Source organism: Botryllus schlosseri, chromosome 14 (assembly GCF_051294905.1).
Source record: "Botryllus schlosseri isolate E-star chromosome 14, Bs_hap1, whole genome shotgun sequence".
Taxonomy (NCBI): Eukaryota; Metazoa; Chordata; class Ascidiacea; order Stolidobranchia; family Styelidae; genus Botryllus; species Botryllus schlosseri.
In genome coordinates this window covers 23,994,951-24,013,128 of record NC_137249.1, presented here as the reverse complement: position 1 = coordinate 24,013,128, position 18,178 = coordinate 23,994,951, and the positions used below count along the sequence as shown (strand labels likewise).

The 18,178-nt window shown below is 38.2% G+C and overlaps 2 long non-coding RNA genes and 1 pseudogene across 4 annotated transcripts in view; 2 read left to right on the top strand and 1 right to left on the bottom strand.

Annotated features, from left to right (window-relative positions):
* The window catches only part of LOC145456561 (uncharacterized), a 390,319-nt gene that overhangs the window by 151,475 nt on the left and 220,666 nt on the right, over positions 1–18,178 (top strand). The window lies entirely within an intron of this gene.
* LOC145456548 (trans-1,2-dihydrobenzene-1,2-diol dehydrogenase pseudogene) overlaps positions 1–18,178 on the top strand; it is a 355,453-nt pseudogene that overhangs the window by 238,778 nt on the left and 98,497 nt on the right. The gene's annotated exons all lie outside the window — the stretch shown is intronic.
* Positions 13,885–18,097, bottom strand: LOC145456229 (uncharacterized). Of its 2 annotated transcripts, XR_013920537.1 has the most exons (4): positions 16,335–18,097; positions 15,781–15,881; positions 15,489–15,588; positions 13,885–14,486 (listed from the first exon to the last, which is right to left on the bottom strand). It is a non-coding gene; the product is annotated as an uncharacterized LOC145456229 (long non-coding RNA). The 2 variants fall into 2 exon arrangements; XR_013920536.1 differs by lacking the exon at positions 13,885–14,486 and having other exon boundaries at positions 14,587–15,588.

Below are 18,178 nucleotides of genomic sequence, written 5' to 3'. Positions count from 1 at the left end.
GACTCGCCATGTGTTCTTATGGATGCGGTCGCATGCGGCTATTGCGTCTTATGGCGGGGGTGGTGAGCGGCTATTGATGCTAACACGAAACCCGGGGTGGCGAGCGGCACTTATTTCTTATGGCGGCGGGTCTTATTTCTTATGGATGCGGTCGTGATTCGTACTTTCGGTATAGACTGCGGGCGGCATGTCGTACTTTCAGCAAAAAAGGTGTGAAATAGTTTGCCAAGTCTAGGAATCACTTGCAAGGTAATATTTTGGTATTTAGTTTACCACAGAGCCGGCGTAGACGGCGATTCGAATATCAACAATAACAACGCTCACGAATTAACACTTCAAATAGCTGTGAAATAGTTTGCAAAACCCCGCGATCGCTGACAAGATAATGTCTCGGTCATAACCATCTTTCACGACTTGATGTCATAACCATACCGATCGCTCACGCGGTGAAATTTTAGTAATCAGTTTGTCACAGTACTTGATATCGCTGGTAAGATTTAACAAGTAACGAATAACAGACCGCGGTAACTTGAATAGCGACAAATTGTAACTTATTTCCGCTCTAACTCTAATCCTTTGTGAAGTGAACGCTTATTCAAAAGGGTGTGATATAATTTTAAAATCCAACGACCACTCACCGGATAATACTTCAGACATAGCAATTCCGCATACCCGCCTACAAGGTAATATTTCGGTAATTAGTTTGTCACAGAACCGTCGCAGGCGGTGATTGGAAAACCGACAATTTGTCACTCGCCCGCGATCGCTATATGTTTCACGCCTCCAGAATAGTGGCTGACTTTAGTTGCGTGATAAGATCCATGAAAATATTCAATCAATGTGTTAGTTTATCAACTTGAAATGAAACTCACTACACAAATCAAGTCGATTCGTATCTGAATGTTTTAAATCGGTACAACTCTAATCCTTTGACAAATCCCTTACGGCGTTTTTGTTTAATCGAACGTAACCCGAATATTACTGACGCCGACTTTCAGCCGCATCGAATTATTCGCACATTCCGCGCCACTGTTTTCACACTTATAGAATCAATACCAACTATAACTCTACAAGAATCAAGAATCACAAGTATGTGCATTACACAGTTATTGTCTTTATTAACTCGAAATCAAACACTTAACAAAAACACACAACTAATCATTTGGCAACTCTAGCATTACCAAAAAATTCCAGTATTGTTGATTGAAAATCCTTGAGTCATTATTATCAAAAATGTTATAGTACCGCATCGGAATCCATTCGCGGGATGTACTAAAGTTAAATCCAGATAATCCAAAATGAAATATTTGGACTTTGACATAGTCTGAATTGAAATATATTGACAAACATGACTACCAACTTTGATCCAGTCACATTTCAAGATCATACTTTGAAACAATCCTTGAAACTTACAACTCTATTCACGACTGAGTTTTCCGTTTATCAAATAGAGTTTCAGTAAATACTATCGCGATATTTTAATGTGTTACTACACACAATAGAATCAATCAATGAAATAGCACCTGTTGTAAATATTTCTAACTTGACAACCACTTGTGCGTACCGCGATCGACTTGCGACGCGATGAGTTAAATCGGAATATTTCAATCTATTTGTCGAAACCTTGAACAAACTATCAGGTTATTTTTTGTTGTATTCGAGTGAACGGAAATAGTATTACGTCTCAACATTTTAGCATCTTCCCATAAACAAAAGAGTAAAATACAAAAAACCTTGTCAATTCAATCCGTTTGTAACTTACCCAACCAACTCAACAGTATCCTTACGAAAAGTAGACAAGACTACGCGAGTAATCACTACAATCCAAAATCCATAGCAAGTTCGGTTGTATTCATATCCCTACGACGCGTCTTTTGTTTTTCAACTGTAAAAGTCGTTACTATTTTGCAAGACAAAGTAATTACTACTTGATATATTTTATAAACCAAAGTAAATACTACTCGGTGTGTGGTTTGAGATTAACATATTACATTTGAGTATACCGGATTTGAATGCCTGACCAACGTAGTTGAGAATTCATTTCTTACAATCAAACGCCGGTTTTACATTGAAAGGTATCATACTGTAAACATAAGGATTGACACATTGATTTGATATATGAGATTTTGTAATGCTCGACCACGACTTGATTATTAAATTATTCACGATAATTATACCCGATGTTGTGGTAAAGGTTATTAGAAAATATCACTTTTGGCATCGAGTACCAGTCGAAGTGGGTGAACAATAACACCGAAAATGATAAATGCGTTTCGTGCTACTATTGATACAAGTTCATTTCTATCAGGTGAAATAAACGCCATCACAAAACTCAGAGCACGCAAAGGTCTTGATTGATATGAATTTCGATTTGTGTCTTATGATTTTAGAAATATTATGATTCGTTAAACCAAAGTCGTATGTCCGATTATTAATTGATTGGAAACTTGATCACGTACCTCGATCATTACAGAAGATTATAACCCCATTGTCCGACAATCTTTTACAAAAGGATCGAAACCAAGTAACCCAAAGTCGTTGCCGTCGCATAAACAATTTGTACGACGTTTGATAATTGTACCCTATACGTTGGTGTACTAGAGATATTTGTAAAACACACTCTGGTAAAGAAATCGAAAAGATACCCTACACCTAAATCTGATAAAACCATTTTGCACTTTTTGTTCGTCAGTAGTATCCATTTTAATTTTCCCATTTCCTCTCGTCAAAGTAGATGTAATCATAGTCACTAAAGAACTTACTCGGATGTGTTTGAATTCTAGACATAGTTATGATTTACTCAACGCAAGACCCAAGAACAACCGTAGTTAACAACCGTGCACACATATCCAAAATATCGCACACTCCGCTATTCCTAAAGTACAAACACCCGATACAAAATATCACTTGTTGCGGCATCATCTTCACAATATCACCATTTTGTTTGTGTCAATTAGTTACTTTGTATGTTATCCCACAACTCTTACAAAAGTACGAAGGATATTAACATCGCACTAAGTAATTAACTTTACTCGATATTCTCACATTACGAAACTAAAGAATGGTTGGTTAGACTCTACAAACTGTTTCGATATCACAAGACCTTTATTGTCTGAATGGGTGTTCATGTATCTTAATAATCAAATAGTTCAACACAGAACTAGTACTAACAGAAACATCAGAGTTGTTTACACAAAAGTTTGTATGTGCACAGTATGCGAATTCCATGTGTAAGTCCAGCACAATTGCAGTATCCATTCGAGTTTAGTCAACACAAATTTATTACAACGGAGCCACGTAAACTTTCGTGAAAGAAAAGCATAGTCACTTCCAGAGGGTTATGTCAACACCATAGCAGTTCCCCAACAACAAAGTACATATGTTTCTAGCCACGGTCCTTACATTTTTCACATAGATCAATCTACTTTGCTAACGAAAAGTGCTGAGTCATCACATGATCGCTCTCACAACAAAACAGCTAGTAGATATTATCATTCAAAATATTCCTAACCCTTTACACACCAGTGACAAATCATACAACGAATATGCTTTGTGGGTCGAATTGTTGTTCAGTGTCAAGTCTACCTGTTGAAACGTACATTAAACAGCGCAATCCAATTAAAACCACGAATCTATTTTCATTTCGTCACATACAGAAAATAAATTTTCTTTCTCCAACACATACTTGTAACCAATCGCTTTCATTAAACACACAACACCATAAAAGTATTTACTTTCTACAACATAGACATTCCGATGTAGTCAAGAAATATTTTTATTAATCAAAATCATCGATTTCTGTTCACGGCGTTAGTGTGTGCATGTCATACCTGTGGGCCCCGTATTAAAATGGACACGACACGACTGACTGTAAGGAGATAGAAGTCTATCACATCGATTTACATGTGGTCTTCGCTACGGTTTCAAAAAACGAATCATCTCTTTTGCATTGATCTAGACCGAGCAAGTTAGTTAATGGCCATGATTGTGTTTGTCATATGCGAATGATAGGGTTACTGTCAAATCTACATACAACAATCTTCTGACGATCATAATAGCAATTTCATTTTCCGCCCCTTCATAATTGTACAACTCGGTAACTACGTTTAACAAGACCAATCACACTACCGGCGTTGAACACAAGATACCTATCCAAGTAAAAATATCATTCTGGTTTGGACAGCTGACGTTTACCTGTGTAAACTTATCATTTTCACTTGGAGGTCCACCGTTACCTAACTAAAATACCATTGTCCTTTGGAGATTTATCGTTTACCCAGTGTAACAATCCCCTTTTCACTTGGAAATCTATTTTTGGCCTGAATAACAAACCCCTTTTCACTTGGAAATCTATTTTTGCCCTGAATAACAAACCCCTTTTCACTTGGAAATCTATTTTTGCCCTGGATAACAAACCTTTTTCATTTGGAAATATATTTTTTCTCTTGGTAATAAGCCTTTTTCACTTGGAAATATATTTTTTCTCTGAGTAACAAACCTTTTTCACTTGGAAATATATTTTTTCTCTTGGTAATAAACCTTTTTCACTTGGAAATATATTTTTTCTCCGAGTAACAAACCTTTTTCACTTGGGAATATATTTTTTCTCTGGTTAACAAACCTTTTTTCACTTGGAAATATATTTTTTCTCTGGGTAACAAACCTTTTTCACTTGGAAATATATTTTTTCCCCGGGTAACAAACCTTTTTCCCTGAGCAACAAACCTTTTTCACTTGCAAATATATTTTTTCCTGGGTAACAAACCTTTTTCACTTGGAAATATATTTTTTTCCCTGGGTAACAAATCTTTTTCGCTTGGAAATATATTTTTCCCTGGGTTACAAACCTTTTTCACTTGGTGATCCGTCGTTTACCTGAGTAAAAATATCATTTTCCTTTGGGGGATCTGGCGTTTACCCAGTGTAACAATACATTTTCTCTTGGTCATCTAGCTTTTCCTAGAGTAACAAAACCATTTTCATTTTGAAATCTGACAACCACACCGACAATTTGATATTTTTGTATTTTCTTACAGCGAACAGCGACAAAATATACACCAACAACGACTCCGATACATTTGTCTAATCAAATATTCACTTGTGTTGATGCATCCCATCAAAATCGTCGGTTACCCACATGCAATGCGCTCTTGTACACAGAAATGCATGTTTTGGAAAATTGGACAATAGACTTCGATAGTTCTGTGATGTCCGGGTTCGTGCTTTGGATTTTCCAGAGTCAAAATGTCTGAATAAAACACCTCCTTGACGATGGTTGGTATGTGGATAACGGTGTTCGGAAAACGGTTGGATTTATGTCACCCATCGCGATAACAATTCCAGGTCGAGTTTTCCCCCGCATGTTTACTATATTGTGTCTTTATTGGTCAATGCATGTCTCGACATTCAGTTTGAAATCGGAAACCCTGATAAGTATGTAACCGGATCCGGATATCAACTCTGAATCGATAAACCAATGAACAAAATTCAAAGTAAACATGTTACACCCTGTGTTCCCACGAAAAAATACCATCCAGACATACGTCGCGCTTGTTTGCCCACATCAGTATACGCGTAAATGGAGGTGTGTGACATTGCATGCAATGTGTTGGTATACAAACATCGATCCACAGACATTATCATAGCCGGTAGTTTTGATGTAGATCGAATGTCATCACACCCGATAACAATACCAATAAGCCACATTGCAATGACTCTGAGTCAATCTGAAGTATGACATATAGACACACAAACATGGAACCTTGACATGGTTATTCGCACGACGGTGAAAGTAAACTGTACAACATATACCAATAGAGCGTTCACAGTCAAATATGCGAACCATGCACAATCATATACCCAGATTTTTGTTGGATATGTACAAATCCGATAAATCGATACATTTCTTTCCCTTCGACGTCAATAATACAAAGGTCATTCCAATTCGTCGCTCGAATGTGAGGTTCGTCTGGTGTAAAATCCATGTCAAATAACACCAAAGTGTGCCTTCCGTGTTTTATTATTTCCACCGTCGCATCTTGTCTGTGTCGTAACACTATGGTGCAGGGACTTGAAAAACGGTACTTTGTAAAACGGATTGACATGACCAACTGAATCGACGTCAATAGCCTTGTGACGACACCGTTTCAAAATGCTCCGATATGGCGAGACCAACCCCGATCTCTTGTGAACGACCGTTTCGAAATGTCACCGGACGAACTGAATCCTTACGATGATGTGTTTTATGATTGCGTGTGAAATCGCGAGGTAGTGTTCTATTGTGGTGTACGATTGCAGTCTTCATTCCACAGAAACACACCTTATTGGATCACAGTATCAGTCCGAGATTTGCATAATCACTGTTCACGATATTTGTCTGGAGTCGTTATGTGGGAGTAGCGACATCCATGCATCGTGACTGAAAGACTGATCGCAATCATTTCGAGCACCACTTCGATAGTTCACCATGGTCAAACGCTGCAGCAGAAAACTTCGGTGTGGACAACACATTGATCGATGTATCCAATTGGTCTGGGTGGTCTGTCCGGAGATAGGGCCATGACTATCTTGTAATGTTACAACACGATAACACCATCGAGTAAATCAGTGAACGGTGTCGAAATATCGATGTAATAGCGCGGACTCAGAGTCATTGCAATGTGGCTTATTGGTATTGTTATCGGGTGTGATGACATTCGATCTACATCAAAACTACCGGCTATGATAATGTCTGTGGATCGATGTTTGTATACCAACACATTGCATGCAATGTCACACACCTCCATTTACGCGTATACTGATGTGGGCAAACAAGCGCGACGTATGTCTGGATGGTATTTTTTCGTGGGAACACAGGGTGTAACATGTTTACTTTGAATTTTGTTCATTGGTTTATCGATTCAGAGTTGATATCCGGATCCGGTTACATACTTATCAGGGTTTCCGATTTCAAACTGAATGTCGAGACATGCATTGACCAATAAAGACACAATATAGTAAACATGCGGGGGAAAACTCGACCTGGAATTGTTATCGCGATGGGTGACATAAATCCAACCGTTTTCCGAACACCGTTATCCACATACCAACCATCGTCAAGGAGGTGTTTTATTCAGACATTTTGACTCTGGAAAATCCAAAGCACGAACCCGGACATCACAGAACTATCGAAGTCTATTGTCCAATTTTCCAAAACATGCATTTCTGTGTACAAGAGCGCATTGCATGTGGGTAACCGACGATTTTGATGGGATGCATCAACACAAGTGAATATTTGATTAGACAAATGTATCGGAGTCGTTGTTGGTGTATATTTTGTCGCTGTTCGCTGTAAGAAAATACAAAAATATCAAATTGTCGGTGTGGTTGTCAGATTTCAAAATGAAAATGGTTTTGTTACTCTAGGAAAAGCTAGATGACCAAGAGAAAATGTATTGTTACACTGGGTAAACGCCAGATCCCCCAAAGGAAAATGATATTTTTACTCAGGTAAACGACGGATCACCAAGTGAAAAAGGTTTGTAACCCAGGGAAAAATATATTTCCAAGCGAAAAAGATTTGTTACCCAGGGAAAAAAATATATTTCCAAGTGAAAAAGGTTTGTTACCCAGGAAAAAATATATTTGCAAGTGAAAAAGGTTTGTTGCTCAGGGAAAAAGGTTTGTTACCCGGGGAAAAAATATATTTCCAAGTGAAAAAGGTTTGTTACCCAGAGAAAAAATATATTTCCAAGTGAAAAAAGGTTTGTTAACCAGAGAAAAAATATATTCCCAAGTGAAAAAGGTTTGTTACTCGGAGAAAAAATATATTTCCAAGTGAAAAAGGTTTATTACCAAGAGAAAAAATATATTTCCAAGTGAAAAAGGTTTGTTACTCAGAGAAAAAATATATTTCCAAGTGAAAAAGGCTTATTACCAAGAGAAAAAATATATTTCCAAATGAAAAAGGTTTGTTATCCAGGGCAAAAATAGATTTCCAAGTGAAAAGGGGTTTGTTATTCAGGGCAAAAATAGATTTCCAAGTGAAAAGGGGTTTGTTATTCAGGCCAAAAATAGATTTCCAAGTGAAAAGGGGATTGTTACACTGGGTAAACGATAAATCTCCAAAGGACAATGGTATTTTAGTTAGGTAACGGTGGACCTCCAAGTGAAAATGATAAGTTTACACAGGTAAACGTCAGCTGTCCAAACCAGAATGATATTTTTACTTGGATAGGTATCTTGTGTTCAACGCCGGTAGTGTGATTGGTCTTGTTAAACGTAGTTACCGAGTTGTACAATTATGAAGGGGCGGAAAATGAAATTGCTATTATGATCGTCAGAAGATTGTTGTATGTAGATTTGACAGTAACCCTATCATTCGCATATGACAAACACAATCATGGCCATTAACTAACTTGCTCGGTCTAGATCAATGCAAAAGAGATGATTCGTTTTTTGAAACCGTAGCGAAGACCACATGTAAATCGATGTGATAGACTTCTATCTCCTTACAGTCAGTCGTGTCGTGTCCATTTTAATACGGGGCCCACAGGTATGACATGCACACACTAACGCCGTGAACAGAAATCGATGATTTTGATTAATAAAAATATTTCTTGACTACATCGGAATGTCTATGTTGTAGAAAGTAAATACTTTTATGGTGTTGTGTGTTTAATGAAAGCGATTGGTTACAAGTATGTGTTGGAGAAAGAAAATTTATTTTCTGTATGTGACGAAATGAAAATAGATTCGTGGTTTTAATTGGATTGCGCTGTTTAATGTACGTTTCAACAGGTAGACTTGACACTGAACAACAATTCGACCCACAAAGCATATTCGTTGTATGATTTGTCACTGGTGTGTAAAGGGTTAGGAATATTTTGAATGATAATATCTACTAGCTGTTTTGTTGTGAGAGCGATCATGTGATGACTCAGCACTTTTCGTTAGCAAAGTAGATTGATCTATGTGAAAAATGTAAGGACCGTGGCTAGAAACATATGTACTTTGTTGTTGGGGAACTGCTATGGTGTTGACATAACCCTCTGGAAGTGACTATGCTTTTCTTTCACGAAAGTTTACGTGGCTCCGTTGTAATAAATTTGTGTTGACTAAACTCGAATGGATACTGCAATTGTGCTGGACTTACACATGGAATTCGCATACTGTGCACATACAAACTTTTGTGTAAACAACTCTGATGTTTCTGTTAGTACTAGTTCTGTGTTGAACTATTTGATTATTAAGATACATGAACACCCATTCAGACAATAAAGGTCTTGTGATATCGAAACAGTTTGTAGAGTCTAACCAACCATTCTTTAGTTTCGTAATGTGAGAATATCGAGTAAAGTTAATTACTTAGTGCGATGTTAATATCCTTCGTACTTTTGTAAGAGTTGTGGGATAACATACAAAGTAACTAATTGACACAAACAAAATGGTGATATTGTGAAGATGATGCCGCAACAAGTGATATTTTGTATCGGGTGTTTGTACTTTAGGAATAGCGGAGTGTGCGATATTTTGGATATGTGTGCACGGTTGTTAACTACGGTTGTTCTTGGGTCTTGCGTTGAGTAAATCATAACTATGTCTAGAATTCAAACACATCCGAGTAAGTTCTTTAGTGACTATGATTACATCTACTTTGACGAGAGGAAATGGGAAAATTAAAATGGATACTACTGACGAACAAAAAGTGCAAAATGGTTTTATCAGATTTAGGTGTAGGGTATCTTTTCGATTTCTTTACCAGAGTGTGTTTTACAAATATCTCTAGTACACCAACGTATAGGGTACAATTATCAAACGTCGTACAAATTGTTTATGCGACGGCAACGACTTTGGGTTACTTGGTTTCGATCCTTTTGTAAAAGATTGTCGGACAATGGGGTTATAATCTTCTGTAATGATCGAGGTACGTGATCAAGTTTCCAATCAATTAATAATCGGACATACGACTTTGGTTTAACGAATCATAATATTTCTAAAATCATAAGACACAAATCGAAATTCATATCAATCAAGACCTTTGCGTGCTCTGAGTTTTGTGATGGCGTTTATTTCACCTGATAGAAATGAACTTGTATCAATAGTAGCACGAAACGCATTTATCATTTTCGGTGTTATTGTTCACCCACTTCGACTGGTACTCGATGCCAAAAGTGATATTTTCTAATAACCTTTACCACAACATCGGGTATAATTATCGTGAATAATTTAATAATCAAGTCGTGGTCGAGCATTACAAAATCTCATATATCAAATCAATGTGTCAATCCTTATGTTTACAGTATGATACCTTTCAATGTAAAACCGGCGTTTGATTGTAAGAAATGAATTCTCAACTACGTTGGTCAGGCATTCAAATCCGGTATACTCAAATGTAATATGTTAATCTCAAACCACACACCGAGTAGTATTTACTTTGGTTTATAAAATATATCAAGTAGTAATTACTTTGTCTTGCAAAATAGTAACGACTTTTACAGTTGAAAAACAAAAGACGCGTCGTAGGGATATGAATACAACCGAACTTGCTATGGATTTTGGATTGTAGTGATTACTCGCGTAGTCTTGTCTACTTTTCGTAAGGATACTGTTGAGTTGGTTGGGTAAGTTACAAACGGATTGAATTGACAAGGTTTTTTGTATTTTACTCTTTTGTTTATGGGAAGATGCTAAAATGTTGAGACGTAATACTATTTCCGTTCACTCGAATACAACAAAAAATAACCTGATAGTTTGTTCAAGGTTTCGACAAATAGATTGAAATATTCCGATTTAACTCATCGCGTCGCAAGTCGATCGCGGTACGCACAAGTGGTTGTCAAGTTAGAAATATTTACAACAGGTGCTATTTCATTGATTGATTCTATTGTGTGTAGTAACACATTAAAATATCGCGATAGTATTTACTGAAACTCTATTTGATAAACGGAAAACTCAGTCGTGAATAGAGTTGTAAGTTTCAAGGATTGTTTCAAAGTATGATCTTGAAATGTGACTGGATCAAAGTTGGTAGTCATGTTTGTCAATATATTTCAATTCAGACTATGTCAAAGTCCAAATATTTCATTTTGGATTATCTGGATTTAACTTTAGTACATCCCGCGAATGGATTCCGATGCGGTACTATAACATTTTTGATAATAATGACTCAAGGATTTTCAATCAACAATACTGGAATTTTTTGGTAATGCTAGAGTTGCCAAATGATTAGTTGTGTGTTTTTGTTAAGTGTTTGATTTCGAGTTAATAAAGACAATAACTGTGTAATGCACATACTTGTGATTCTTGATTCTTGTAGAGTTATAGTTGGTATTGATTCTATAAGTGTGAAAACAGTGGCGCGGAATGTGCGAATAATTCGATGCGGCTGAAAGTCGGCGTCAGTAATATTCGGGTTACGTTCGATTAAACAAAAACGCCGTAAGGGATTTGTCAAAGGATTAGAGTTGTACCGATTTAAAACATTCAGATACGAATCGACTTGATTTGTGTAGTGAGTTTCATTTCAAGTTGATAAACTAACACATTGATTGAATATTTTCATGGATCTTATCACGCAACTAAAGTCAGCCACTATTCTGGAGGCGTGAAACATATAGCGATCGCGGGCGAGTGACAAATTGTCGGTTTTCCAATCACCGCCTGCGACGGTTCTGTGACAAACTAATTACCGAAATATTACCTTGTAGGCGGGTATGCGGAATTGCTATGTCTGAAGTATTATCCGGTGAGTGGTCGTTGGATTTTAAAATTATATCACACCCTTTTGAATAAGCGTTCACTTCACAAAGGATTAGAGTTAGAGCGGAAATAAGTTACAATTTGTCGCTATTCAAGTTACCGCGGTCTGTTATTCGTTACTTGTTAAATCTTACCAGCGATATCAAGTACTGTGACAAACTGATTACTAAAATTTCACCGCGTGAGCGATCGGTATGGTTATGACATCAAGTCGTGAAAGATGGTTATGACCGAGACATTATCTTGTCAGCGATCGCGGGGTTTTGCAAACTATTTCACAGCTATTTGAAGTGTTAATTCGTGAGCGTTGTTATTGTTGATATTCGAATCGCCGTCTACGCCGGCTCTGTGGTAAACTAAATACCAAAATATTACCTTGCAAGTGATTCCTAGACTTGGCAAACTATTTCACACCTTTTTTGCTGAAAGTACGACATGCCGCCCGCAGTCTATACCGAAAGTACGAATCACGACCGCATCCATAAGAAATAAGACCCGCCGCCATAAGAAATAAGTGCCGCTCGCCACCCCGGGTTTCGTGTTAGCATCAATAGCCGCTCACCACCCCCGCCATAAGACGCAATAGCCGCATGCGACCGCATCCATAAGAACACATGGCGAGTCACCACAGACCCCGTAAGAATACACGACAGGCGAATCACCGTCACCACCTATAGTAAAAAAGGCGAGTCACGACCACCGCGGTTGGCTGTGAAACAATTCAGCGCGCAGGTCATTCGAAATATAGGTCGCACTGCTTAATCCTCTTGCAAGCCACGTTTCCGTTTGTGCGGTTATTGTTGGTGACTATTCAACACCGCGCGAGAGATGCCTGAAAGTACGAATCACGACCACACCCATAAGAACACATGGCGAGTCACCAACACAGCCTATACGCGAAAGCACGACATGCGAAAGTACGACGTGCGAGAGATGCCGTTACCCGAAAGTACGACTCACCAACACGAGTTTTCGAGGCACCGGTTGAGTGATCGCTATACCGAAAAGGGTCACCGGTTCAAGACGAGTTTTCGCGGCACCGGTTGAGTGATCCCTATACTCATAAGGCACCGGTCGGGTGGAAGGGGGGTCTGAAAGGGTCACCGGTTCAGGACGAGTTTTCGCGGCACCGGTCGGGTGCACCCATAAGAACCCCAGGCACATCACGAGAGATCTACTATACTACTATCGTCAGCAACTAGTAGAGAATTGGAAAGAACATTGTATATCAACAATCGTATCACAAAATATGACGTCACCAGCATGAAATTTCGAATGAGAGAACGTTCAATGTACTATTTTTAGGTGATACACGAACTCCTTTTGTTGACAGAGTTTTGGTTGGTGTATTTTGATAAAAGTTGATTCCAAGGCACACAAATGGAATTGTGAACGACCTCGACCTACGATTCGAAATCGGTCGTCTCGATAATTATTCGCACAAATCGGATTATCCAACAGATGTTTGCCGATGGCAGAATTAATGGCCTTTGATCGATCAGCATCAATCTTAAGTGGGTGAGTCAAGGGTGAGCTTTTCACATCGCGTGACGCACGTGTTCTGATAAATCTGGGGACATGTTGGTTTATGCGGTCCTGCAGACGTCTTGACGTTCTTCCCACGTAGCCACAATCACAGTGGCACCTATATTCGTACACTACATTACTTTGTTGAAGTGCAGGAAGCACGTCTTTGCGTGTTGAAGGGAGCAGTTGTGTTGTTGTAAAAATCACATTGGTTTTGACTGTATCGTAACATTTACCGACACTTAAGATTGATGCTGATCGATCAAAGGCCATTAATTCTGCCATCGGCAAACATCTGTTGGATAATCCGATTTGTGCGAATAATTATCGAGACGACCGATTTCGAATCGTAGGTCGAGGTCGTTCACAATTCCATTTGTGTGCCTTGGAATCAACTTTTATCAAAATACACCAACCAAAACTCTGTCAACAAAAGGAGTTCGTGTATCACCTAAAAATAGTACATTGAACGTTATCTCATTCGAAATTTCATGCTGGTGACGTCATATTTTGTGATACGATTGTTGATATACAATGTTCTTTCCAATTCTCTACTAGTTGCTGACGATTACCCCTGACGAGTGTCAGCCGAAAATATTCGGGTTCATTTCAATAAGAATTATAGTAACAGTTTTTTTCAAATTATAGAGTAGAATTGGGGCTATAGCTACACTGTTTTTTCCAAATTAGAGTACAATTAGAATTATAGGTTCAGTTGTTTCCACAAATTAAATTTGAATGAGAGAGACGAAGCACTTCACGAATTAAAGTAGAATTATAATTATAGCTAGTTTTTTTTTCAAAATTAGAGTATCATCAGAATTTTAGCTACACATTTTTTTTCACTATAATTAGACAACTAGACTAGTACTAGAATTGTATAGTTGTCCAAGTCAGCAAACGAAATCAAAATCATTACTGGGATTTCTGAAATCTGCCCATAAAACAGAGAAGCTTGTTTGATTGAAACCCAAATTTTTGTCTTCAATCAGGACATACTGTAAAATTGAGAGTATCTGGAAAACTTTTGGATATGTGGGGTCACAAACATAATAGAGAAGATCCAGCACCATCTCAAATGGTGTCGCTTTATTGTGAGACGATCCCTTTATGCGGAAGCCATTCGCCACGATCCATGACTGCAGGTCATCATTTTCATGGTGCGCTAGTACGAGATGTCGAGGACTCAGCTTTGTGGCCGTTAATTGGACTGACTAGGCCTGGAATTGACAGAAATATGTTAAGTAAAATTATATTGCCAATAATCCATGTGTGAATTGAAAGCACAATATTCAGATTATGTAGAAATGCCTTTATGGGACTTCTGCATAATGAATATTGAATAAAAATAGAGCTGAATAGGTCAATATGGTTTAACAAGCTTAACTCATGGAAACAAGTGATAGCAAATTCTGTCGTCACGATATGCAGTCTAGTCGTTGACATGTATGGGTTTTTTCCACATAATCATAAGTTTACTAACCTTTAATGATCCATTCAGATTTGATCAGTATACCATCATACAGGTTCCTTTTGGAACGGCACAAGTATTATGTTCACATTCACTGATTCTATGCACTATATCCATGGTAGCCATCCGCATGGTCTCGAAGTCAGGAAAACCAAAAATTACATTAGCAGCAGAAATGATTTTCCATGGTTTGGGACAAAAACGAATTTGCACCAGCTCATTCTAACTTAGATTTAGCCTTATCAAAAAGAATGATGTAATTGAAAAGCATTTAATAAACATTTATTTTTGGAGGCCTTTTTCAGTTCGAGTGTTTATTGCACCGTCATAACGTAAACAGCGTCAATCAAAACATAGGCCTACCATATTTTCAGCACCCAAAAACAATTGTGCCACATTTTGGCGGCACACATCTGAGCTCAACAGACCCTGAATTGGAACATATGTTTGTGGCGCAACTTGGAAATTAACAGACCCCCGAATTAGAACCAACTCAACATGCGCGCATGTTAAGCCATAAACTATTCAAACTAGCTGTACTTTTGTGACGGTCTGTTAAGTTCGAACTTGTGCCAGATAGTGGCATGCAAAACGTCCCAAGGTGTTACGGAAGACGCCGAACAATGTTTGCCGAAAAATCAGGACAAGAGTCGAAATCAGTACAAATCTGACAAATCAGGACGTTATGGTACTTCTATGTTCATTGTTCACACAGTTCCAGGTTAAGCAAGCAGCAAATCCTACAACTCACCTGATAAAGCGTTATCGCCCTCAAATCCTGTTGTGATTCTCTTTTCAGTTACTGCATTTCATAACTCCATCAGGAGTATAACCGCAGCGGGTTCTTTTCCCTACAAATAAATATAATAATAAATATAAATAATGTAGAAGATTTGGTCGAAGGACATTCCACTTATTGCATTCTGGATGATATGAAGGCAAGAGTTCTGACACAACAATATTTAATATATAAAATTGCAACAAAAATAAACAGGTTTATCCCAATTAATAAATTCATTCTAGAATAGTTAAATAATACTAACCTCTTCATCTGTCTCTAGCTCTACTCCAAATATTTCGTCATGAGTAGTAAGTATTTCGCTTCGACACTCCTCGGAACGAACATTTGAAACCCCGCTCTGATCTATTACAAAGGCAAAGTGTTACTATAAAAGCAGCTATGTAGTGAGCTGAGCATGCACATTGCACACACACTTCTATGTGTTATATAGAGGGAACTTGATATGAATATAATAAGATTTATTTCACTGGATATTATTAATAATTATTATTATAATTGGTTCATGAATGAAATGTCATGTTTTCAACCAATGAAAATGTCATGTAATTGGAAAAACAAGTGAGTCAACTGCAAAGCAAGATCTGTATAACTTGGTCAAGAATTCTAGTTGTAAACCCATATTGCATCAAGTTAGAGGATTAACAGACATTCTGAAACTCAGTTTCGATGCTACTGCAAGTTGATCTAAAAGGCAATCGACCAATATTTCTCACACTGCTGCTTGCTGTAAGAACCCTCTTGACAACATACCGGTAATCATAACATATCGCATATTGATATTCTTGAACGAATTACCTTCAATTATTAAAGCAATGTGTTCTGTCGTAATGCCGTACGCAATCAACATCTTCTTCATTCCTTCCGCTATGATGAGATTAGCGACACGTTCATCCACATCCACAAAGTCACTGTACTGCGACTGTCGCTCCATTTAAATTTGACCCTGACTGAGTTCCCGCCGTTACCGAGAGATGTGAAGCGTGAATGAGAGAGAGAGAGAGAGAGAGAGATAGCAATAGAGAAATATAGAGATGTTTATTCAGTCAACAGTCAAAAGCAGAATGCACTGATAATAGCCAGGTAACACTAACGATTACTAAACAACGTACTTCAAAATTACATGGTGATGACAATGATTGATTGATTGATAGATTTCTTCATTGCTATACTGCTAATATATCAATGATCAATAATGGGGAAACGCAATATAATGGAAGTCATAGTCAAGTCAGACAATCATGTGGTTGTAACAATGATATATATAATTGGGTTGAAATTATCAATTTCTTCTGCCAGTTTGGTAGGTAAATAAAATGAGAAGAGAAACGTTCACAAAACCTAGTAAATGCAAGAAAGCGACGAACTAAAATAATGGAGCGACATTGATGAAACAGCAGTCCACTTCATGGCTCCTGAGCAATGTCCCCTTTTAGGTACGCATGTGTGCAATTGATTTGAGCTGACACGGTCTCTGCTCACATAAATTATAAGTTGCGCACAAAAAATCCGAAGAGATGACCTTTTTTTTAGTGGTTACGCACTGTTGTCCAAGGGACCGCGCAGTGAATAGGTGAGCTCTTGCTGCAGACTCGTCAAAATTAGAGGTAGCATTGCTTCTGAGCTATATGTAAACGGGGCTAAAAGCACGCATTACTTACACGAGAGTCGTTATTACCGTTCAACATCTATTATAGAAATGCTGCATCATTTGAGAATCTATATCTTGCAGCTTAATTCCTCCCCTGCAAATAACCCAGCGGGAGCAAACGGACCCCAGGGTCATTGGGTTTACCGATGACGTCATGATCGGCACACGAGTGTACCGTACCTTACCCTGGATGATCTGGTCATTTACCAGTGACATTACGATAAGTTTCAGCAGCGTTTCCATCGTCGACCTCACAATCCCTCTCAATATTACTGATCTCACAACTCGTGCGGCGACTTACCGGACTATTAAAATGTATACGTAAACTCTTTCATAGTGATCAAAGCCGGCGACAGATGATAAGATGAGAGCAGAAGCACATATTTCGTAACTTTATGGGATGAAGTGTGGACTTGCACATATTATGACACCACTTCGGCGAAAGATTTGGGTCGACTTTATGTGTTTGTCCCATATTGCATCTTTGATTGCACAATTTTGTGTCTAAATCGATGCTTTCGATTTAGAGTGTAGGCTTCGCATGGAAATCCGAATTGAAGAATTCTTGTGGTTAGACGTTGTTGCGTGTGGGTTACTGAGTAAGCTGGTGAAAGAAAACCTAAATAGGGTACCTACTTTGCAACCAAAAGGTAAAGTATTTCCCTGAGCGGGGAAAAGGTGATTGCAGCGAGCGAGGTAGGCTACTGCAAGGTATTGTGTTGACGCAAAATCAAGACGCAAAATCAAAAATGGCGACGGATGTTTCTATCCAAATAAGGAGCCGAGGCCGAATCGTGACACTTAGTCATTTCTGCTCGTGCACGAAGTCGTTATTATGGGTCATTTATAATGATGAGAGAGATTAACTCGCACACGAAGCTGTGCCATTTTGGTAGCTGATAGAGCCGAAAACAATTAGTTAATGGCCGCGGATGGAGCACGAACTGTGATTCATAAAAAGATTAAAAAGAAAATAACTCATAACGAACTG